This window comes from Chionomys nivalis, chromosome 26 (assembly GCF_950005125.1).
Source record: "Chionomys nivalis chromosome 26, mChiNiv1.1, whole genome shotgun sequence".
Taxonomy (NCBI): Eukaryota; Metazoa; Chordata; class Mammalia; order Rodentia; family Cricetidae; genus Chionomys; species Chionomys nivalis.
In genome coordinates this window covers 22,018,683-22,043,156 of record NC_080111.1, presented here as the reverse complement: position 1 = coordinate 22,043,156, position 24,474 = coordinate 22,018,683, and the positions used below count along the sequence as shown (strand labels likewise).

The following is a 24,474-nucleotide window of genomic DNA, read 5'->3' as shown; positions in this document are numbered from 1 at the left end:
TATGAATCTAATTTCATTCTTCTCCTGGTAAAAATACATTTTGCCAGTGCCATTTGTTGAATCCATTTGACTCTCTGTCTCTGTGTGTGTGTGTGTGTGTGTGTGTGTGTGTGTGTGTGTGTATGTATGTATGTATGTAATTGCATTACTTTTTGGCAAGGCTATGTATCTGTTTATCTAAAGATTGCATTGTGTACCAGAAGACAGCAAAATGTGTACATTTATTAGAAATTACCAAAAAGGAAAACTTAGTATGAATGTGTTTGGGGTTAAAAAAATGTAAAAAATCATTTCTAAATTTCTGCTCACTAGTGTAAAATGTTTAAAAATAGAGGTTTCCCCGTGATCAGCATATATTGTATGAAAATTATTTCCAATAAAAATATATACAATAGCCGGGCGGTGGTGGCACACGCCTTTAATCCCAGCACTTGGGAGGCAGAGGCAGGCGGATCTCTGTGAGTTCGAGACCAGCCTGGTCTACAAGAGCTAGTTCCAGGACAGGCTCCAAACCACAGAGAAACCCTGTCTCGAAAAACCAAAAAAAATATATATATATATATATATATATATATATATATATATACACAATAAATAATATAAAGTAGAGGTTTCAAAAGTGATTAAGACTTAAAAAATATTTTACATGTTCCATGGTCCCCAAACTCATACTCATTTATGACAGAATAAGCCAAATTACTTTAATACTTAGTGTTTATTATCAAAATATAGCCTAACAAGACATTTTCTTTTTATTATTTTTCTAAATTGTATGTTTTTTGCCATTATTATGGGCCACTGTAACATATTACATGTAGGTAAAAAAAATACATAAAATGGTAAATATTTATGTATTTGATCCTATAATGCAAATGAATAAGTACAGGCCATTAAAGAGAAATAAACTGTAAATGTAAATATATAATTGTTTGAATGAGTCTAGGTGCTGGGGAGATACTGTTCAGTTCCTGGCACCCGTGTCAGGTGACTGACAGTTCTGTAACTCCAACTTCAGAGGACCCATCACCTTTGGTGTCCACCCCCACTGCACTCACAAGCATAAACCCACGTGCCAACACCAACACAGACACACGTAATTAAGATAAAGCAAACCCGGTCTTAAACATTGTGCTTGTGCAGGTTGCTAACACAGGGAGGATGTCTGCATTCTCCTGCGAAGACGGGCAAGAGAATCCAAACCCTTGGTTGTCAGTGCTGTAACTGTGATGACAAGTGAAGAAACCATCTTCATTGCAGACTGGGAATTCAGTGGCTTCTTTACAAAGTCAAGCTTTCATAGTGAATAAAATACATATGCAGATTATATGCAAGATATACATGCAAGTATGTATTTATGTGTGTGTGAAAGAGAGAGAGGGAGGGGGAGAGAGAGAGAGAGAGAGAGAGAGAGAGAGAGAGAGAGAGAGAGAGAGAGAGAAATTCACACCTACAAAACCTGACTTGCTCATCTTGAATGAAGAGGAAGGCTGCAGACTGCCTGGCTGCTGTAGGATCGTATCAATGAAGTAAAGTATTAGATCTTCCTAGGTTTCCTCATAGTAATAGATTTGCTCTCCCTGATGATTATCCAGAGAGCAAGGTATGCACGTTTTAATGTGTTTGTGGCATGCTTGAATGTAAAGAGAACAGATCCATAAGTCTCTAATTACAATACCAAAGTAGATTCAGTGCACGTTCATTAAAAGCCTCACATGTAAAGTGGAGCCTGGCTTTTCCCCGTTGATTCCCACCTTTTACAAAGGGATTTGGAAGCTAACCCACTCTCGCTAATGAACTCAGGGACTGGGGTCACTGCCTTAGAGCCTCGCAGAACTCTCTCTGGCTTACAGAATCCCGCATGTCCGTTTGCAGGTCATGTTCTTGCTGAGATGTGGGAAGCATTGGCACAGCGTTTGTGGCTGAGTCAGGATGGCAGTTGGGATTCTTCTTCTGGGAACCCCCTGCCCTTCTACTGCTTCCTTAGATTTTTAACCTTTGTGCCTGAATTTTCTCCTCTTTAAAGTGTGGCTTCAGGCTCAGCTCCTGGTTGGGTGATTCTGAAGTCGGGTGAGGTCATTTCTGTGGGACATGTACTGCAATTATGCCCATTTGGAGAACAGAGATTCATGAGATGCTCAAAGAACCATGAGCTCACCGAGGACAAGCTCTGGAGTTTCCCTCACTGGACTGCAACTCAGCACAAACTCAAAATTTAATACAAACATTTTTGGGGTGTGGGATAATAGTGCTGTATACATTTGTTCTTTCTACTTTGTCCAAACAATGTGCACATATATACATATGTGTGTGTATAGTTTTAAGGAGACATTTGGACAGACTACAGCTTAATGTTCCTACTAGGAATCTCATTTTCATGCATATTTAATTGTAGGGTATTTTAGTTGAACACTTAATTCTTCTGAAAAAACGATTTCGCACTTGTCTGTGTTATGCCTATGGGAACATCCCACCTAAGAGAATTTGTTAAATATGGTCAGGATTAACTAACCTTTAGGATTTTTTTTAGCATGGCAGCAACCATGGAATGTAATTTCTACCAACAGTGAAAGAAAAATTTTAATTCATGACTCTGCCTCATGGATTAATAATACATATGCCCCTCACTTTAGCCTATGAAGTTATAGTGTCTTCCATTTATGCTGTGATTCAAAAGTTAGAAAGTTGTACCACATATGTAAGTTTAAACATTTCTAAATCCTGAATAGAATATAAACTTACTTTAGAAATAAAACATCAGGATACAGTATTCAGAGAACCTTTGATGAGATGAGATATAAAATATCCTAATACTATTTACCTCATGAATTGCACTTAGGCCTTAGAGCTGTACTGAAGTTATCCAAATAGTTTAGCCTGGATTGGATTAAGTACTATATTCTGCAGTGGATTAAATACATCTTAAACGGATGCTGTTGCTTTAATCTGGAAACTCACCATTTCTCCCTACTGTCGTAGAGATACTTGCAGGAATCCCAGCCTTTGCTATGCCCATCTTTTCCACGCTCTTTTATGGAAATCCTTCCTGGCAGTGTGTCGCAAAGTACCAAGCGCTTAGGACAGTTTCTAGACTACACATGTAGGAGCTGCTAGACGGTCCCAGGATGTAAGCCTAGATTTATCCTCTGCTGTGAGACCGTCTAATCTAAAGAATACACTTGGTGGGAGGTAAATTAGCCTCCCCAAATCCAGGTCATAAGACTTTGGGCTATAGAATGTCCATGTAATGGAGAGAGCCTCTAGCTACTAGCGAAGGATTTGATGTTTTAGAGGACTGTCCTGGCGATCCCCAGCGAGAGGATTTCCACAGAGCCACTGCCTGCTGCAGGAGAGCATGTCCGCTCTAACAAGTGCTCCTTCTTTGTCCACCCTTGCAAATTCCTCCTCCTTCACTGACTGGGAATCTCTGCAGAGTTACCTCACTCTCCTCTCCTGGGCCAGTCATTCATGGCTGCAGTCAACATGGGCTGACCATCGCAAGGGCAAGCATAAAAATCATGCAGCTACCTTGCATGTTTTCTGGAGCCAGGCCAAGTTGGGAAGGGATCAAACTGCCCAATGTTCACTAGGCCAGAGTGGTTCTTCAGTGCCAGGGAGTGACTAGAAACATCCAGGCTCTTGAGGAGAAACATTTGGGGCTAGGGAGAAAAGCAGTTTCGTGAACATACAACACCCTTTAGCGCTATCATCAGACCCCAGGTCTAACGCAGAGTAAGATCCTTCAATATTGGTGTTCTCTTGGTCTCGTCTCTTCTTTCATCACCAGCCCTTTATCCTTGAGTCTGTGTTCTTTCAAAACCCTTTGTTACCCTTCATCAAACATCAACCTTCTTTCTTTATCTTATTTAATCTTCCGGTGCAGCTCAGGAACTCCCCTTTCCGTGGACCCTCTCCGAGGTCACACCCACCTGTTTTATATGAAGCACCCTATTATCCGTTCTCAGGGCACAGTGCCCCTAATGTCAGTTCACACTTCCACCCTAAAACTCACCTTCCTGTCTCCCTTAGAAGACTGTGCTAATATATTATAATACGATATATTGTATAATATATATAACCTATATCTATTTTTCTGTTGTTGTGTGGGCCACTGTTTGACAGTTAAAAGTATTGACAAAACATTCCATACTTCTGTTTGCCTGGTTTTCTGTTTTGAAGTATGAGGTTTTCTTATCTTGAACACATTTGTTTCTCTGTCTTTCCTTAGCTATAGAACTTAAGCACTGCCTTGAAGGAGTTTCTATACCTTTAACACAGAGGGTGTTATTGCTAGAGTGATTGCGAACTCATTTTATATTTTAAGTGATTAAATGTCATGTCTCCCTTTTATTCTTCTTTAGGAAGTCAATGATTATATATATATATTGAAGTTGCCTTTTTATTACTTAAGAATTTCAGGCATGAGTATAATATATTTTGATCAAATTTGCCCCCAATTCCCTCCTCTTTAATTCCCCCTAATCTCTTACCACTCTTCCCTCCCAGCTTCCTGTGTTTTGTTTGGAACCCACTGAGTCCGCTTGGTGCTGCTTGCATATGCACACAAACTCCTGGAGCTTGGGTAGCCTCCCTGGGAACTTAATCTCCTTCTCTCTCCCAGCAACCAGCAGCTGCCAGTACACCTAGCTAGAGGTGAGATTTCGTGACCCCTCCGCTCTGAGAGCTGGGGTTTTGCCTGGCCTGACCTTGTACAAGTTTTTTCTTGCACTTCCAATCTCTTGTGAGTTTATGCGTGCAAACGATCCCATCATGCCATGCGAATCCTGTTCCATTGCAGGTATCCACTCCATGTGGCTCCTCCTCTCTTTTCCCGTCCGCTTTCCTGATGTTCCTGGGCCCAGGCAGGAAAGGGGTGCTATAGAAGTCTCACTTAGAACGGAACACTTCAGTCTCTTATTCTCTGCACATTGACCGTTTGTGGGGTGTTGTAATATGAGCGGCGGGGCTGCGTCTCCGGCACCCGGTTGCCCGCATGGCTAGCTTATGCCCCGAAATAAGTACATGGAAACTGTATTCTTTTAATCACTGCCTGGCCCATTAGTTCCAGTCTCTTATTGGCTAGCTCTTATATATTGATCTAACCCATTTCTAATATTCTGTGTAGTATCACGAGCTGGCTTACCAGGAAAGATCTTAACCTGCGTCTGTCTGGAGTGGGAGAATCATGGCGACTCCTTTACTCGGCTTCTTTCTCCCAGCATTCTATCTGTTTACTCCACCCACCTAATTTTTTGTCCTATTAAAGGGGCCAAGGCAGTTTCTTTATTACTTAACCAATGAAACAACAGATAGAAAGATGACCCACCTCCATCAGTGGGGCTTTTAATTAATCAGCATCTACCGTGCAAAATAGATTTCCTCTGATGAGGCCTGAGAGATGCCTGGCTCTGTGTGTATAAAGAACTTAGGTGAGTGTGTTATCAAGTCCATTTAGCAGAGTGAGAAAAGTAGGTTCTCCCTAGGGCCTATGACTAGGCAGCCACGGGTTTGGTTTTTTGTTTTTGGTGTGGTGAACAGTATCAAAAATTAGTTGTGCCTTTGGAGATGTGCTAGAATCTAATCTGAACATAGTCTTGCACCTGTAGATATGTCTTGCTAGGTCAATAGCTTTTAAAGAGCACAGTCTTCCTTCACGGGTGGGCAAGATTGAGTGTTACTTTTCTTCTCTGGTAACATGCATACAGCACCTTGGAAGCTAGTCTATAAGAATGAAGCTTCCTTAGCTGAAGAAATTAATGGCTCAGAGGTTGAAAGCACTTGCTGCTCTTCCAGAGGTCTTGAGTTCAATTCCCAGAAACTACATGGTGACTCGCAACCATCTGTAATGAGATCTGGTGCCCGCTTCTGGCCTGCAGGCATGCATAGAGGTAGAACACAATATACAAAATGAATGAATGAATAAATGAATGGATAGATAAATGAATGAATAAATGAATAAATAAATGGATAGATAGATAGACAGATAGATAGATAAATCTAAAAAAAAAATTAAGCGTCCAAGTCAGGAAGCATTTGATTTCTCCATGGCCCTACTACTCAAGTGTGTACTGTTTCAGCAATATGTGTTATTAGCAAGTTCTGGAGGGGAACCAAGCCAATTATCAATGTGTTATTTGGAGAGACATTGAGATCTATGGGGCTCAAACTTACTAACAACTTCAAATGTGATAGACATACTTGGCACTAGACTTTTTATTGGTAGTCTATTTGAACTATTTTTATATATGCATGTATTTGGGGGAGGTACTTTAATGGTAGTAAGTTCCTAAATAACTTTCTCAAATAGTTCTTCTTTTAAGCTATTCCTTCCCATACTCCTTATCTTACCCAGTAACCCACCCCATATGCTTTCCCCTTCCATACCATTCGTATCTTTTTTTTTTATTGAAAAAAATTTTCTGCCTCCTCCCCGCCTCCCATTTCCCTCCCCCTCCTCCCGCCCCTCTCCCCCTCCCCCCACTCCTCTTCTCCTCCCTCTCCAGTCCCAGGAGCAGTCAGGGTTCCCTGTCCTGTGGAAAGTCCAAGGTCCTCCCCCCTCCATCCAGGTCTGGGAAGGTGAACATCCAAACTGTCCAGGCTCCCACAAAGCCAGAACATGAAGTAGGATCAAAACCCCGTGCCATTGTCCTTGGCCTCTCGTCAGTTCTCATTGTCCGCCATGTTCAGAGAGTCCGGTTTTATCCCATGCTTTTTCAGTCACAGTCCAACTGGCCTTGGTGAGCTCCCCTGTGACAGTGGATCTGATTTAGTGGGAGCCCACCAAGGCCAACTCGTCTGGGACTGAATAAGCATGTGTTGAAACTGGACTCTCTGAGCATGGCGGACAATGAAGGCTGATGAGAAGCCAAGGACAATGGCACTAGGCCAGAAATGGCTCCATAGGTAAAATGCTTACCATCAAATCTGATGACCTAAGTTCAATCCCAGGACCCACATAGTAGAGGGAGAAAACCAATTCTTATCTCTAGATGTCACAGATACCTCAATGTCTCCAGGTAAAGGAGCTGTGTAAGCCCTGTCAAGCATCACTCTGATCTGACATTTACACACGAATGACAGAATCAGTTTGTTCATCTCAACAAAAGCTGAACCTTCATCTAGCTATGGATGGAGATAGAGGCAGAGACCCACACTGGAGCACCGGACTGAGCTCCCAAGGTCCTAATGAGGAGCAGAAGGAGGGAGAACATGAACAAGGAAGTCAGGACCACGATGGGTGCACCCACCCACTGAGACAGTGGGGCCGATCTATTGGGAGCTCACCATTCGTATCTTTAATCCATGCCTTTACATCTCCCCATGTACCGTTGCTAGTGCTCTGATTTTTATGGGTACTCCATTGGAAGCATTTATCTAAACATCCAAAGGCAGCATCTGCAAAGGAGAGAAACCACACACACAGCATTTGGTTTCCAAGGTCTGGGTTTGCTTAGCCACAGTTACTGCTCATTAACTTCATCCGTTTCCCTGTGAATCTCACAACCTCATTTTGCTTTACAGAAATAAATTCCATAGTGAATATGTAACTCATTCTCATTATCCATTTATCAGTTGTTGGACATCTATGCTGTTTCTATTTACTGGTTATTATGAATAGAACAGCCATGAACATGCACAAGCAAGTATCTCTGCAGTATATGGATTCCTTTGAAAACACACCCAGATTAATTTTCATTAGATATCATCCTGTTAAATTCTTTAGTATATAGTTTACAACACTGAATTGTAAAATTATTAAGGGCAGGAAGGTTGTGTTGGTACCTAAATTTGCCTATCTTCTACCTCAAAGTGGTGAGGGCAAGAGAAAAGTCAAATGTATTTTTGAAATGCACAAATTCTTAGAAATATGACTGCAAGAACATCATTGTATTGGCTGATTAGTTTTATTGGAGGGGTGGGGTGTTTGTGGTCACAGTAGATAACATTAAGCATTTCTTTTAGTCCTATGATGAAGCGTGAGTCTAAAATGAGAAGAAAACACACCTGATTAAACATGTACTCTGTATCTTTGGAAAGCATTTGTTGATGCATAATTTATTTTTCAAATTTATTCACTCTCCATATTTTTTTAATCTCTGCTGTTAAACATCCATCTATTTGCTCTTGAAGCACAAAATACATACATACACCTGTGTATGCAAGCACGCACGCGCACGCGCGCACACACACACACACACTTGCACATACATACACACACCTGAACCTCATTAACAAGAGAAGCAACACATTGCGGATGATATTCTTGTTGTGGCTTTTTTTTTTAAGTCTTCGATTTAAAAAAAAAAAAAAAAAGCCACACTGTTAGAGTCAAAGATTTCCCTACTAGAAGATGAAACTGAATGTGAGAAAACCCAGAGGTTTGCAGGGGATAAGTTTCAAAGGAACTGGCTATGTTCTTTGAGTTAGAAGGTGGTGATTAGTTTCCCAGACTCAGAGAGGTGTGAGACAATCCAATTAAACACCTTTTTGCTGAAAAGCAGCTTGATAAATCGAGATTGCCTTGGGAAGCTCTCAAAGCTTTTATCAGGAAGCTATTATGACAAAAGACTTTTCAACTAATAACTTATGAAAAATTATTTTCCAGTCTTGAGGGAAATTAATGCTGTTTAAGTAAATATGCCAGTGAGCATGCTTACGTTGGGCAGATACAGAAATGTATATTTCAGTATGTTAAGTACATAGTCACTGAAAGTGAACTTCACTCCTGTTTTCCAGAAAGAGTAGAGAAGATTATTATATAAAAGTGGATGATGTGTATCTTGGGGTGAGGAAAGAAATGCAACTCTCTAAATTCCTTAGACTTTTAAAAAAATTTTAGAGCTATACATAAGCCTTGATCATTTTCCTGTGTTTATTTACTATTGATCTAGTTTAGGATGTATTTATAAAATGTCATTTTGACCCATAAATATGCTGGAATGTACCTTGTGAGTTTTGTGCCATGATTTGATTATATGCTTTGTTTTCTAAGAAAAATATTTTCTGTCTCCTTTTGCCATCCACCTGCCTAGCCAGGTGCTTTATGTGATCTCATTTGAGGTCTGTAGAGAGATGAGACCTGGTGATCTCTGAGAGCTCCGCCAATCTCTAAACACAGGTTTCTGCGAATCGATTTTCTTCCTATAATGCCAAGAGGAGATGGTGATAGATTTAAGGGTATTACAAAAATTCCTTTGTTTTGTTGAAAATGGCCCAAAGCACTATAAAAGAATATTTGATGTGACAGTACCCCAGCATGAAGAGAATATGAGATTGCACTCAGATCATGGAGGGGGCCGGAAACAAATCCGCAGAGCGCGGCACTGATCTGATTTAACGTGATGGGAACCGAGGACATTGTGGTGCACTATTACAAATCAGATTTAAGGAAAGTTAATGAAGCTGAACCCTCATTAGATGGACTTGTTTTTCTGCATGTTTGATTGATAACAAAGGGCCAGTATTGTCTTTCGGTAACTAATTTCCTGTGAGCCCACAGAACAGAATCTTCTCTACAACAATTTACTCATAGCTAATACAGTTACGGATATGAAACGATTAAGAGTTGGTTTATATTCATGATAAGGAGGAACTAATTGATAAGCTGCATTTTTTATGCAGAGAACAAGAACATGCGATATTGCCGTGGAGACACACAGTTTTCTGTGGAGGTGGAAAGCAGTGCCATTTAACCCCTTAGAGTGTTTAAAATTTTGCCTTTGTTTTCTAAAACCTAAATCTAAATATCCTAAAGGCACCCCTTTTTCATGCTTGTAAACCGTACCTTTATATTACAACTATATAGTGGGGATTTTTCATTATAAGTTAAGAATAGATGATTATCTGAAATGATAAACACATTATAACTCTTTTCCTTTAAAATATGTCTATAATAAAGTTTATGTATCATATTATTCAATGTATTTATTACAGTCCTTAAATAAAGACTTTTATTGAGTTTAAAATTCCCATCTACTTCTTAGTATCAATTATTATATTTCTTTTTTATGGCTCTTGCCACATTTATTTATTTGACAGTGAGCCAAAATAGTAAAATATATCTTCAATATGAAAAATATTTCAAATGTTTGAAATCTTTTAAATATGACAACTATTTTGCTTAAAGTATATTACATAATAGTTATTTTCTCATATCTAAAATTTTTCTTAGCACACTTTTAACCTATTTTATTGTTTTCTTTTTGATACTTTCTTCTATTATTACATTCTACAGACTAAGTACATAAAGCCTTCAGAATTCACCTGTGTAAGCCTAGTCTCCAATGTAATGGTATTAGCTGTGGATTTTGACTAGAGTTCTGCATTAATGTGGCTAAAGCTAGATTATTTACTTTTCTCTTGCTGGGAAGAGACGCCATGATCAAGCGTTTAATTTGAGCCTCTTGGTGACAGAGAGTAGCAGAGTCCGTGGATTCAAAGGTGGGAAACAAGGCAGCAGGCAGGCAAGCATAGTGCTAGGGCCATGCCTGAGCAGTTACTTTTCAAGAAAACAACCGAGGGTGTGGCGACGAGACTCCCTGGGAATGGCATGGGCTTTGAAAGTCTCAAAGCCAACCCCCAGTAGCAAAACTCCTCTGATAAGGGCACACCTCTCAATCCTTCCCAAATAGTCCACGACTGCAGAATTCAGATTCAGATATATGATCTTATTGGGACCATTGTCATTCAGACCACCATAGTCTTCATCTGTAAGATTCTTGGAGGAATCTCTTCCTTCTCTCCCAAGTGAGATCATAAGGAAAAGAAAGTCATCTGTGAGTCATCCAGCATGGTCTCCACACTAGGGGATAAATCTGCCAGTACCTTACTCTTGACTTCCCAGCATCCCAGCGTTCTGAGATAAACACAACCCAGTCAATACTGTTTTGATGTAGCAGCTGTTTGAGTTTCTTTTTCTGTTATATAATGAAATATCCTGAAAAAAATGACTTCTGAGAGGAAGAATTTATGCTGAATCCCAGCTATAGGGGACAGTCAGCCTTCTGTGGAACTCAAGACAGCAAGAGCTTGGTCATGCAACATCTACAACCAGGAAGCAGAGAGAAATGATTGTGTTCTTCCTACAGCAGAACTTTCTGTCTTCATTTTTGTACAATCCAGGAAATGGTCACAATTAAGATGGGTCTTCCCGTATTAATTAATGTCACCAAGGTAATACCTCATGTGCATTCCAATAATGATTTATCCCAGGTGATTCTGTTATGTCAAATTGATAACTAACACTATCACAACATCTAACAGAGCTCTAACATATTACAATCTATAGATGTTACACTTAGGTATAACAGTATCCTATAGAACTTCTAAAATAAAGTTCTACATGTACAAATTACTAGATCAGAAAGGTGTACTGATTGATTTATCCGATTAAACCAATTGTATTCTGTTCATGCATCTCTGCTGTTTCTTCAGAAATGTGGACAATTTTCAGCGTTGCTTTTGTTTATATATAAACATATTTTGGTCTTTTGTCATATAATCATTGAAGATATTAACACATGATTATCATCAGCAGATGGGAAGAATGTAGTATTCTCATTTCTATTGCTTATGTCAGATGAACGTAGACCTGTTTACCTTTTCCATGTTTATGGATAGACTAAATTCTTTGTAGTATATATCATAGTAACATTGACTTTAATTTCAAACCCTTAAAAAGATTTGGTGAAAATTGTCAATATTTTCTTTTTAGAGTCCTGAACTCTTTGACGCATTTGGTCATAGAACACTGATACCCAGTAGGTAGATTCTTCTGTTGTGTGGTATAGTGTTTGGATATGCCTTATACACACAACTTCTGTGTACTTCATACCATCTCCAGGTTACTTGTAATTTTCAATGCAATAGCTTTTAAGTATTTATATTCTGGACTGGAGAGATGGCTCAGAGGTTAAGAACACTGACTATTCTTCCAGAGGTCCTGAGTTCAATTCACAGCAACCCCATGGTGACTCACATTCATCTGTAATGAGATCTGGCTGCCCTCCTCTGCATGCAGGCATACATGCAGACAAAACACTATATACATAATAAATAAATGATCTTTTAAAAAAGTATTTATATTTATTGAGAAATAACAAAAAGTAGAAATTGGATATCTTTTCAATACAGACAGTTTTTATTAAAGATATTTTACTTTTGAGGTTGATCAAATGTCTGTAAAATCTTTAGGTATAAAATTCCAGCTGAGATATTTTTGATATGGTATTTTAGAAGATGAAGACAAAATTGAATAAAGACTAAAGAAGACTCAAGCTTTTTACTTGTTTGATAAACACCGAGAGGTCTTTTGTGCTGTGTGTTGAATGAGCATGAATTTATTTCTGTTTATTATTCTGTGCTTCAGTGGTGTTGTGGACAAGCTATACTGTTTTCTCATGGTCGAGGTAAGTGGTGTATAGTAGGTCGCTTCTAGCAAATCCCAATACCTCAGCCACTTTCTATTGTCTACTACTATCTGTAGGAGAATATATTGTCTCTTACTGTCTTTATAATTTGCATGAAGATAGCATATGTAAAGAATGTAGTAAAAGCTTAGCACTTGGACTTTCTCAACCCTAGTTTTTATGTTTGTCTTATGATACGCACCTCAGGTAATCTATGTGGAAGACATTTCCTAGATCATAGAAAGAAAGGAGTGTGTTTTAACGATTAGTATTATTAAGACATTAGATGTATTGTTTCATACCAGTTTTATTTAAAAGACATAGAAGAGGGATTTTGAATTGTGAACTTAAGAGCCAAGAGCTTCAAAATTTCTCACTGTTGAGAAGTGCCACATTTAAGAGGTGTGAGCAGAAAATTACAGAATAGTCATAGAACTAATAAGAGGTTTTGTAATTTATTGGAAGCCTTCGTTGTAACTGCTAAATTTTTGTTGAGAAGAGGAATAATAATAGTCTTGCTGAAGTTTAAAAAAAAAAAAGCTAAAGATACTAAAATTTTCAGCATTTGAAAAAATATATTCTCAGAAAAGAGAAAAATAAGAATGACATTTTTTTCAGTTATTAGTGAATAATGTTTCTGATACTTAAACCAAAAAAAAATGGTGAAGTCCATATTTGACGAGTCTGATGTTGATGGACACACTATTGTGATCTTCTGACCCCCAAGAATCGGCTATGCATAGAGCACACACTGTATCCTCCACAGAACATGGTTCAATTACCCCCTCCCCAGATTGATGGGGGAGGGGTGTTTCCATAACATCAGGAGCCAAGCAGAAAACCTGCCTACTGTCTTCGGGTCGTTTCTTTTCTCCATGCCCGCTACTGAATTGGCAGCTGGTGTGTGAACTAAGGTTTTAGGCAAATGGTGTAAACGTACAAAGAAACGGAGGTAACAAGGTAGGAATGATAAATGGTTCATCAGCCAGAGTAGACTGAAATGACACTGATTTGCCAGCAGCCAGTGTATGAGTATGAAGTAGAAAGAACTAAAGTGTGACAATCCCCGTGTACACTGGCTGTGACAATCCCCGTGTACACTGGCTGTGACAATCCCCGTGTACACTGGCTGTGACACTCCCCGTGTACACTGGTTGTGACAATCCCCGTGTATACTGGTCGTGACAATTCCTGGATACACATAGTTCTGACAGTCCTCATGTATACTGGTTGTGATAATCCCCGTATACACTGGTTGGGACAATCCCTCTGTACACTTGGTTGTGACAATCTCCATGCACATGTGGTTGTGACAATCCCTGTGTACACGTGGTGACAATCCCTGTGTACACGTGGTGACAATCCCCGTGTACATGTGGTCATGACAGTTCCCATGTACACATAGTTGTGACAATCCCTATGTACACATGGTTGTGACAATCCCTGTGTACACGTGGTTGTGACAATCCCTGTGTACACTGCTTGTGATAATCCCCGTGTACACATAGTTGTGACAATCCCCGTGTACATGTGGTTGTGACAATCCCCGTGTACACTTTGTTGTGACAATTCCCGTATACACTGCTTGTGACAATCCCATGTACACTGCTTGTGACAATCCCCATGTACACGTGGTTGTGACAATCCCCGTGTACCCTTGGTTGTAACATGCTGTGATAAGGGTCTATGTGTCTTGCTTCTATAGCAGACATCATTTTCCTTATTGCTTCGCTATGTTCTAAGTAAAGATAATTCTTTTCATAGGCAAGGTTCGTGCAGCTCCAGTCAAAGCCAGCGTCCAAGACGTGACTGCATTTCTCAACCAGGGACTTTTGCCTCACGTACTCATTGCCAATGTGCTTTATTTTCAAAATATATGTTTTCAGAATAACAGCTTTAGAACAAATAGTTTGTTCCTATGCTTTATTTATTTCCTACAGCTGTGAGAATCTGCAGTTAAGATAATACACATTTTCTTCTTGTAGTACACTATACACATTGTCTGTGGAAGGGCGTTATTCATTTTTATTTCTTTAAATTTTATTTAATTAACATATTTTCATTGATTCTACCCAGCAACCACTGTTTCCCCTCGCTGCTCCCCTATCCCCTGCCCCTGACTCCCGTATACTCCCCTCCCCATCCACTCCTCTTCTGTCTCCATTCAGGAAGTGGCAGACCACCGAGATTGAACAAAGCCTGGGACATCACGGTGAGGTAGGGCAGGACAAGTGCCTCATGCTACATCAGGCTGGTCAGGGTAATCCATCATGGGAAACAGGGTCCCAAAAGCCAGCTAAGTGCCAGGGACAGATCCTGATCTCATTGCTAGGAGCTTTACAAGAGACCCAGCTACACAACTGCCCCACACATGCCGAGGGCCTAGGTCAGTGCCATGCAGGCTCCCTGGGCAGGGTTCTTACTTTCTGACCGCACATCCAGTGTGTTTCATAGCTTTATTTTTTTTTAATTAATTTATTTATTTCTTAAAGACTTCTGCTTCTTCCCCGCCACCGCCTCCAATTTCCCTCCCCCTCCCCCAATCAAGTCTTCCTCCCTCATCAGCCCAAAGAGCAATCAGGGTTCCCTGCCCTGTGGGAGGTCCAAGGACCACCCACCTCCATCCAGGTCTAGTAAAATGAGCATCCAAACTACCTAGGCTCCCACAAAGCCAGTACGTGCAGTAGGATCAAAAACCCATTGCCATTGTTCTTGAGTTCTCAGTAGTCCTCATTGTCCGCTATGTTCAGCGAGTCCGGTTTTGTCCCATGCTTTTTCAGACCCCGGCCAGCTGGCCTTGGTGAGTTCCCGATAGAACATCCCCATTGTCTCAGTGTGTGGGTGCACCCCTCGCGGTCCTGAGTTCCTTGCTCGTGCTCTCTCTCCTTCTGCTCCTCCTTTGGATCGTGAGACTTCAGTCCGATGGTTGGCTGTTTTCTCTATACAATGTGTGTGGTTTTTCTTAAAATGTTTGAGGACTTCATTAACATCTAGTTAGGCTTTACAATACCATGAAGTTTGTCCACGATTTTCATTTTTGTTTTACAGTATAGACAATTATGGTAGAAGATATCCAGTTAACTTCTCATTGATGGTCTACCTATTAAACTGTAGAGGTATTTTCATTGTTTTTATAGTTAATTACACTGCAGGTCAGTCCAGCACAGGGAAAGGAGATGTTGCCAGCAATCCACTCACAGCATCTCAATGCATCTGTCAGCACGCTGTTTATAAGGAAAAGTCAGAAGGCCTTTGGAATGAACATTGCAGGTTTAGTTCTTGGCTAGAGAGTTGCTGTTTGCTTTCTCTGGCTTCACTGTCTCCTTAGAAAAATAATTTGACATTATGCCTGAACTGTGTTAAGCTTAGAGCCATTACCAGCAGGACTGCGGACTAGACTTGCTGAGGAAGAGCCCTTGCGTCGATATCTGCTCTAGCCCCGTGAAATACCATGCTTTTTAAACATTCATGTGGTGTTGAGTTAACGTATCATTTTAAAGAATTAAATGATGATGTAGTTATTGGGAAATATGCTTGTCATGTAGGAAGATAAGTTTTGAGGCCATAAGGCCACAGTAATGCCTGGCATTTCAAAGTGTCGAAGTGACTGATGGCATTTCTGTGAAGTTAGTTGTCAATCTAGATGAAGCCTTGAAGTCATTATGTCTGCATGTCCGTACACAGTGACTGTGAATTTGCTCTCTGCCATACATGGCATAAGACGTGGAAGGTGTACAGACACGGGAAAACTGGCTGTGTTTTTGTTGTTGTTGTTGTTATTGTTGTTGTTTTTTGCTTTTGTTTTGGTATGGACGGAACTCACAGTGATTTTGAGGGTAGATAAGGAGCAGCCTCCTGTGTGCCCCAGTGCTGAAAAGGTGTGACATCTTGGAGGAAAGGGACTTCAGTTGGTTTCCGCTCAACTGTCTTCTGCTCAGTGTTTCTGCAGAGTGTCTTTTAGTAAATAAATGCCTATGCTCTCTAGACACGTTGCCCGAGAAGTGAGCTTTCAAGGCTCAAGCTGAAGAAAACATGTGCCGCACTGACCTTGATTGACGGATTTGACCCACGAGTGCTTCCAAGTCTTTGGTCAGGGCCCAGGGTGATCTACAAACGTTCAGTGAGTGATTGCTGCACATGGCCAGACACACAACTGATGGGGAACCTTCGTTTGGTTTATCAGGGTTGTGTTTTCTTGCTGTGTGCTGTGGAGCTGAAGGAAGGTAGTGGGTGTCGATCATCGCTTGTGTAGCCGTTGCTTTCTTACTGCTGCTAAAAGGGGTTTTGCTTTTCTCACCAGATGAAACCTCCTTTACCCTGGTTTCTGTTTTCCCAGAGTCTGCCAATTGTTCAGAGCTAATTACATCTCTGAGATTAGACTTGAAGCTTTGTGGTTAATTTCAAAAGCGCTTACTGAACATGACAAATCTAGGCTGAAATCTCTACACCAGGATCCAGAAGCCCTGTTCCAAAGTTTTGTTTTTCGCATGGCCACAAATAGAGAAGTAATGGTGACGAGCATGATTTCAGCAGGTTTTATCTACACGTTTTGCACATGTTATGGCTTCTGAGCTGGTACACCATCGACGAAAAATACTGTAGTTATTGTGGGCTCTTTATTTCACATAACATGATATTTTAAAAATAGGAAATTATTAAATGATTTCTTATGCATGCTTACATTTCACCTGTACAGATGCCTTTGTGGTTTGGCTTAAACCAATCAATACTAACATTTTATTATGTTGATAACTGTTCTGCATTCCCTTTAAGTAGTTACAGATATACTAAGATATTTGAATTTACACAGACAACTAAACTGTACATGTTTTTATCTCTATTTAGTCCATCTCTTACAAATTTTAATTTTCAAAGAAGCTCTCTAATGAGTTTTATTGTCTGTTTTTCCTCTTGAACACTTGAGCAGATAGACTGTTGCTTTCCAGAGGCCAGGAAAATATCTCAGTGTTGGAGATTATTTTCCTAAATCTACGTTGGATTGCACCAGCATGCCTTTTAGGTCTTGGAATTTTCCTGATTTAAAAAAAAAAAAATTGGAAATTGAAAAATAAGGATTCTATCCTTATGTTTTATACCATTAAACAAAAGCGGGAAACTTGTAAAGTTGATTTTAACCAGGTGTAAATAAAGCATAGAAATGTGCCTTAGCTCTAGCTAAGGTTTGGGTTGAGAAGGCACAGCAGAACAGAGCCACCGAGGAGAACAGAGCCACCGAGGACGTCTTTGGTCAAGTGGCAGTTTGAGATCATTCAGCTTGCACAATGCCTGTGCAGAAAAAAAGATGATTTCTTAAGGGATTCCATTATCTGCATTTGCAAATGAGATTCCTTCTGCCTTCTGATGGTGAAGATGTAATGAACAGTTAGGTCTTGGCACTGAACTGTGTCCGAGCTGGCTGCAGCCTGGTTGTCTGAAGCGGTATCGGCAGCTGCAGGCAACTGCAGCAAAGCAGATCTCATACACATGGCCTTAGTGACCTGCTTCATTCTGTCTAAACCTCCATTGGAAGGATGATGGCTTGCTCCTGGGAGAGACAATTCCCTGGAGGAAACTGATGGGATTCCTCCTTGGCATTCAACTGGTGTAAAGCCCACAGGGAGAAAACAATCAAGAGTATCAAGGATCAGATTAGACCGACATCTTTTCAAACACATAAAACCAAACGATGTGAACCACAGATGCAGACCACTGCCTTGTGGGGGTTCAGTCATTGCCCATGTCAGAGGAGAGGCTCAAGCTGAATGTTAGGTGACCTGGAATGTATTATCTCTCTCTTAAAGTACTGGAACCCAAGGAGAGACAGAAATAATACATTCTGTACAGTAAGTTTCAGACTATTGGTTTCTATGTGGTTGGATATTTGCAGTCTGGCCCACAGCCAAACATGTGTGTGTGTGTGTGTGTGTGTGTGTGTGTGTGTGTAAGAATGCCTGTGATATAGCTTGCTGTGTTTAGCACACTTATCCTGCCAAAACCCATCCTTAATTTCAAATGAGGAATTCAAATTTGTGGTAAAGGTGTGGTTTTCATGGGAATTTAACTGAAAAGCATAGATAAGACATGAATAGTGTAAACATTCACAAAGCATCTGTCAGATAGTGACCCCAAGGTGTATGTGTGTGTGTGCTATATACAACATAGTACAAAAACGTATGTGTGTTTCTAACTGAAAAACATTGATAAGACATGGATAGTGTAGACATTCAGAAAGCATCTGTCAAATAGTGACTCCAATTTGTGTGTGTGCTATATATGTCATAGTACATAAATAGAATGTATGTTTGTACTGGAAGAGATTGTATTTTGTATGTACATATTATATATTGTATGTTATAGACAGTAACTTCATAAAAATATGCTTACTGTTTCTAAAATCAAGCACACACACATAAAATAACTTTTAAATTTTATTTTTGTAATTATTATGAATAAAGATTTCTGTATAATGTTCAGGCTAAACTCCAGGTCATAGCCTTTTCCTAAGATCCCCCACATTGACTTGTGGAAGTACATATTATTTTGTGCTCAGATTGTTACTTGGGATACTTTTCCTTCCAATCAGGATATAGACACATTCACCTGGTTGCCACAGCTTCCTTGTCAAATGGTGAAAGATACTGATAGTAATTAATTTGGTTACTCTGATCACATTTTATAACTCTGTAACCTCTTGTCTGTGATTATGAGTACATTTTAAACAATATGTAACCCCCCTTCTACAAGTTGATCTCTTCGGCTGTTGGAGAACCCGGGTCTTCCAGATAACCAGGCCCTAAGCATGTGCTATGAGCAGCTCACGCCATCCACCCCACCCTTCTGCCGGAGCCTACTATGGTCACTTAACTTGGTTCAGAAATTAGCCAATCCCCACATCCCCACCCTAAGGAGGAGTGACCCCTGTTGCATAGCCTAAGCTTTGCTCCCTTACCCCAGTCAGGGAACACGGGGCACATATTGACTAAGCCAGCTCTTTGCTCTCATTCCACGGAGTGGAGACTATTTCGGACCCCCACAGCCTTTTGTCAGGATAAAATGCCTTTCTTGCTGCACCTGTCCAATGCTTCCAACACTGACACTGCTCCAGGGGAAGGCCTGAGAAGTTCTGTTCTTCTGAACTCTAAGGTGACTTCACCATTAGGACAATGCCCTATTGGGATCCAAGGTCCCTGCAATGTAGGACAATGCCCTATTGGGATCCAAGGTGACTTCACCATTAGGACAATGCCCTATTGGGATCCAAGGTGGTTGCAGTGTTAGGACAATGTCCTATTGTGCATGCAGAGATGCCAGGCTTCCATTGGTCTTTTGATTACTCAAATAAGGAATTGGTGCTTTTTAATTCAAATAGCTACTAAAATTCTGTTTCAATCTGTTTCTATAGATGTGAGCTTTTTTGCAGGAAAAAATGGAAAACTTCGGTGCCGCTGAGGACTTTGCTTTCATTTTATTTATATTTACACGTTTAACTGGCCTTCAGTGATTATAGTTCTAACACAATCTATTTGACGGAGTTGTGTTGGTGATGTTAAAATGGAAACAGACCTCTATAGATGTCTACACAGGTCCACACACATCTATACACATACATAAATAGAAATATACACAAAATACATAAGCATCTGAGATGCTGAAGACTGTTAAATTCATGACTAAATTGCGCAACATTCAGAGAAGCCACACCCCTCCACCTTCCTCAGAAGCCTGTGCTCTTTTCTTCAGAATGTGGAAGCGTGCATTCACCTTAATTTGCTATTTTCAAAAGGTATCATTGGCTCGTTCAAATGTGTATCCTGATCTCCTAAGAACCTTTTAATGAAAATTAGTAAACTCATTACAGTGATAATTAGATTGTCAATACAGGTACAGTACAGCAATTGCCATTTCTTATTGGGTATTAACTGTTTGGACATTAATCTCAGTCATCGAAAATGCGTATTTTGCTTGAATTAGTTCGTTGTTTATATCCATTGTCCTTTATTGGAGGAAAAAATTCTGATCTAGATTGTCTGAAAACATGGTTTTAGAATTTGTTTGAGTGCACTCTCTAAGACAGTACTTCGTATTTAAATCTGAATGTCGGCGGCTTTGGAGTCTTGACGGAATAAAATAGCCCTGTGGTGCCTCCGAGTTTGCTTTCAAAGCTCTTAAAAATCCGGATGATTGTTTGATTGTTCTCAAAACTTAAAAATAAAAAAATGAGCCTAAAATTAATTTATAGCCTAGGAAGCAGAAAACTTAGATGTTTAGAAAATACTGTGTTTGTAAGAGGAGATAAATCTAAATACCATTGATAAGAATGATAAGAATGACCCTTTTCAATATCCATCCGCTTTCCTATTTGACTTTCACATCATCTGTCAGAATTCAAAGCCAGTGTCAGAGGAACAGATAGGGCGCAGTGAGAAGGTCAAGGTTGAATAGGCCTCCAAGGGAGCTGGCCTTTCTCTCATCTGATAAACTTTTTCCTGTCTGTCTGGTTTGATTTTGTTCTAGTCCCTGCAGACCATGGCATATCAAAAGCTTCTTTACTGAGAGTAACAATCCATCTGCCTTTGAAGGGATGCCTTGTGTAAAGACAGTGCCCAAACTTGTTTCATGAATTTGAATTTTGTTTTGGTTTCCATTTAACCTGAAAGCATACCTTTCTGTCATTGTTTTAGTGTTGATTCTACAGTGTCTTCATATACACCATATATACCATGATGGCTAATGATATGACTTGGGAAACTAAAAACTGGCATTAGTTTAAGCTTCAGAGACTGAAGCTTCGGTGGCCAGTCTGCTGTGTTAAAACTGAGTCTGTAAAAGTCATCTTTAAGGTGTTCTTATGACTATTATTTTAAAGATGCAATCTAAAATTCCAATGGACATAGGGATATGTGAATTTAAAATACATCTCTCTCTCTCTCTCTCTCTCTCTCTCTCTCTCTCTCTCTATATATATATATATATATATATATATATATATATATATATATATGATTTTCACATACATTTTTAAAATGAAGTCATTTAAGTGACCCTCTGGACTTTGTCATAATATAAGCAGAACTGAGGTTTACTTTCTTCATAGGTGTTGGAATTGGGAATTTTAGCCAAACAACAGACTCAAGCAGCCCCAACAGAGGAGGTCCAGCATCCCATATCCAGCTTGCCAGTTAAAGAGGTGATAATGGTTGGTAGTGTAAGCAGACAGGAGAGAGTGATTTGTTCAGTATGGCCCCATTGGGGAGAAAGCAGGGAAAGGGGTCCAGTGGCTCCACTTTCATTTCCAGGAACTGACATGCACTTTGGGTTTAAGTAAAGAAAGAGTTGGTCAAACAGAAGTCCAGCTCTCCTTTACCTGCCTCACTTCTGCTTCCGCAAGGTCATCCCCAGGAAAGGAGCATCCTTGACTGAAGAGAGCAAGCTGACCCTTAGAAAGATGTCCCTGCTGCTCTAGCAAGTGGCCTGGACTTCTCGTTAGGAAACATCAACCCTGTTTGGATGAAGTCTGTTCTGCATCCCCATTGTCTGGACATTGTTTGAATCTATGTCACAGAGATGTTTATCAGTCAGTCGGCTCTGGGTATTGGGGAATTCAGCTTCAACTCAGGAGAAGTTAACAGGCTGAGCTAAAGAGGAGACGCTGGAGTCAAGGAGACTGATGACCAGTGGTGCTTTCCTCCTTCAGTTGCTCATATGGGCCAGATGCGTTTTAGTGTTCAATATGGGCTTCATGTCTGCTTGCTTCCCCTCCACTCCAGTCCTTGTGATCTCCATCAAAACAAAATCAAAAACAACCCACGCGCTACTCAGGGCATCGAGTAGGAGGTCAGTATATCATTACTATAGTGGCACACTCTCAGGGGCTGAGGTGGCTAAGAGAGGCCAGTGTGTCAGCCTATACCTTAGACAGGCCTTACACTGTCTTCTTTTGAGACAGGATCTCCCTATATAGTCCATCGTGACTCTCTCGTAGCAATCCTCCTGTCTCAGCCTTTCAGAGTTCTCTTTTATACTATTTCCTGTCCCAGTGATTATCAGGCCCTTTGGATAGACTGTAGTGGGAAGTGATAATGGTGTGTCCTGGCTCTTTACTAGAAAGCCTTTGGGTAGATAGCAATGATAAGGTAACAAACAGGTCTATCCATCCTTCTGCAAAGTCATCAAGTTTCTTAAAATATTAGGAAACTTTATCTTGCAAGTTATTTTTCTTTTCTGTAGCTGAATTGGGTGGTTCTTTCACATAAATATTGTAGATTGTCACATGGCATCACAATATTAAAAGGTTGGGCAAGCCTGGGACCTTCTAGCTAGTTCTGAATGTCCTGTCTCCACTCAAGGCCAGGGATAAAATTCTGTTCCCTTTCTTCTGGCCTGTAATTGGAGTTCTAGCGTTTTAGTTCCTGTTTTCACAAGCTGCTTATTATGAAGGAGGGGTTCCTACCCAGTGCTTTTTAAGACTGTTCCTACCTAAGCAGCCACACGATAGCCTATACTACTCATTCCATAATAGCATTTGCTTTCTCTGGAAACAAGCTGTTGATATAGGGCATACCTATGTATACACCTGTATAGATGGAGACTGGCTGACATTAAATATTCACACTTTATTAGATAGGGATTTTATTACTCTTAGTGCAATTTCCCCATGGCATTCACTGGTAGATTATTGGCTTTAAAATGTCACTTGACTGGAATGGAAGTTAATTAGAGGCTCGCAGTGTCTAGAAGACATGTCGATTTCTTTAAGTAATGACCTTCGGGTCTTTTGTCACCGGGAAAAGCAGTTAGTGGGTGTGCTAGCTCTAACCTAGACTATCTCCAAAGTCAGGATTTAGAACTTTTATGAAATTTGATTAAAGTTTCATTTATTTCTTTATGAATAAAGACGTAAGAACAGTATATTTTTCATGAGTTCCTAATTTTATATTTCAAGCAGAGAAACTAAAATTTAGCAACTTTTGTATGTCGACTCTTGAAAATACGTGTCATTTTTATAGATTTGCCTTGCTGTCTTTAGGCTTCTAAAAATTTTCAGGCTCTCACAACAAATGTCCTTTACTTTATTAAAATCTATATCTAGTGTGTGTGTGTTTGTGTGTGTGCATGCAGGCATCTACATTCTAGATGTATATTAGGAAATCAAAGATCAAAGGAGCTGAGTTGATCCTATATTTATTATATTATTATATATTTATTGGTAATACCTATGTAATATCTTAGAAAATAGACAGATTATAGTATTTAATTTAAAGAACAGATACTAACATGTTAATGTCAAGAACAACCCAAGAAATCCTTCCATTAGTTCATGTAGACTTGACTCATTGGGAGAGCAGCCACAGAGAATATTTCTTGGAGACTGACAAAATCAATGGATGGCTTGTATTCTCCTAAATTCTCACCTGCTATTTGTCTCTTAAGAAGTGAATTTAGTACATTTGTATTTATTGTGTTTGCTGTTAACTTTGTGCTATTTCTGCCCCATATTTCAACTTAAAAGTACCCAAGGGAAATAAAGCAGCCTTACACTCCCCTCATAGTTTATCATGCTACAGGGCCGCAAAATGAAGGCATTTCCATACGTATGCACTCTGAGTTTACAGTCTTTCAAATAATGTTGGAAACATCTATGCATACTCTTAGCAAATAGGAAATTCCAAACATATTCTTATCAATGTGCCTATTTGGTTACCATATATTCATCAATGTCTCAACATCATTCTCTTCCTATGAATGAAATATTTGGTAGTGTTTTAAGAACAGGATTATACTCCAATCACTATACTGCCTTCATTTCATTAAAACTTTTTTTTTTACAAAAAATTGAAATATAAGTCCTTGATGGAACCCACCCCTGATGAAAACAAGAAAGATAGGTTAATTCAGTGGTATTGAAGAACAGTAGACAATTCATTGCTGTGACATCAGCTTTAGTAGGTTAGATTGCTAACTGATTTAGGACTTATGACTCATAAGTCAGTACTGTTTGTTGCTTTTCATGCCCATAATTAATTATAACATCAAAGCTCATGGATAATGTATTATGTTGTAATTCCCTGCT

At 39.8% G+C, this 24,474-nt stretch overlaps 1 protein-coding gene across 6 annotated transcripts in view; it reads left to right on the top strand.

Moving 5' to 3' along the window:
• The window catches only part of Cacna2d1 (calcium voltage-gated channel auxiliary subunit alpha2delta 1), a 422,605-nt gene that overhangs the window by 187,836 nt on the left and 210,295 nt on the right, over nucleotides 1-24,474 (top strand). The window lies entirely within an intron of this gene.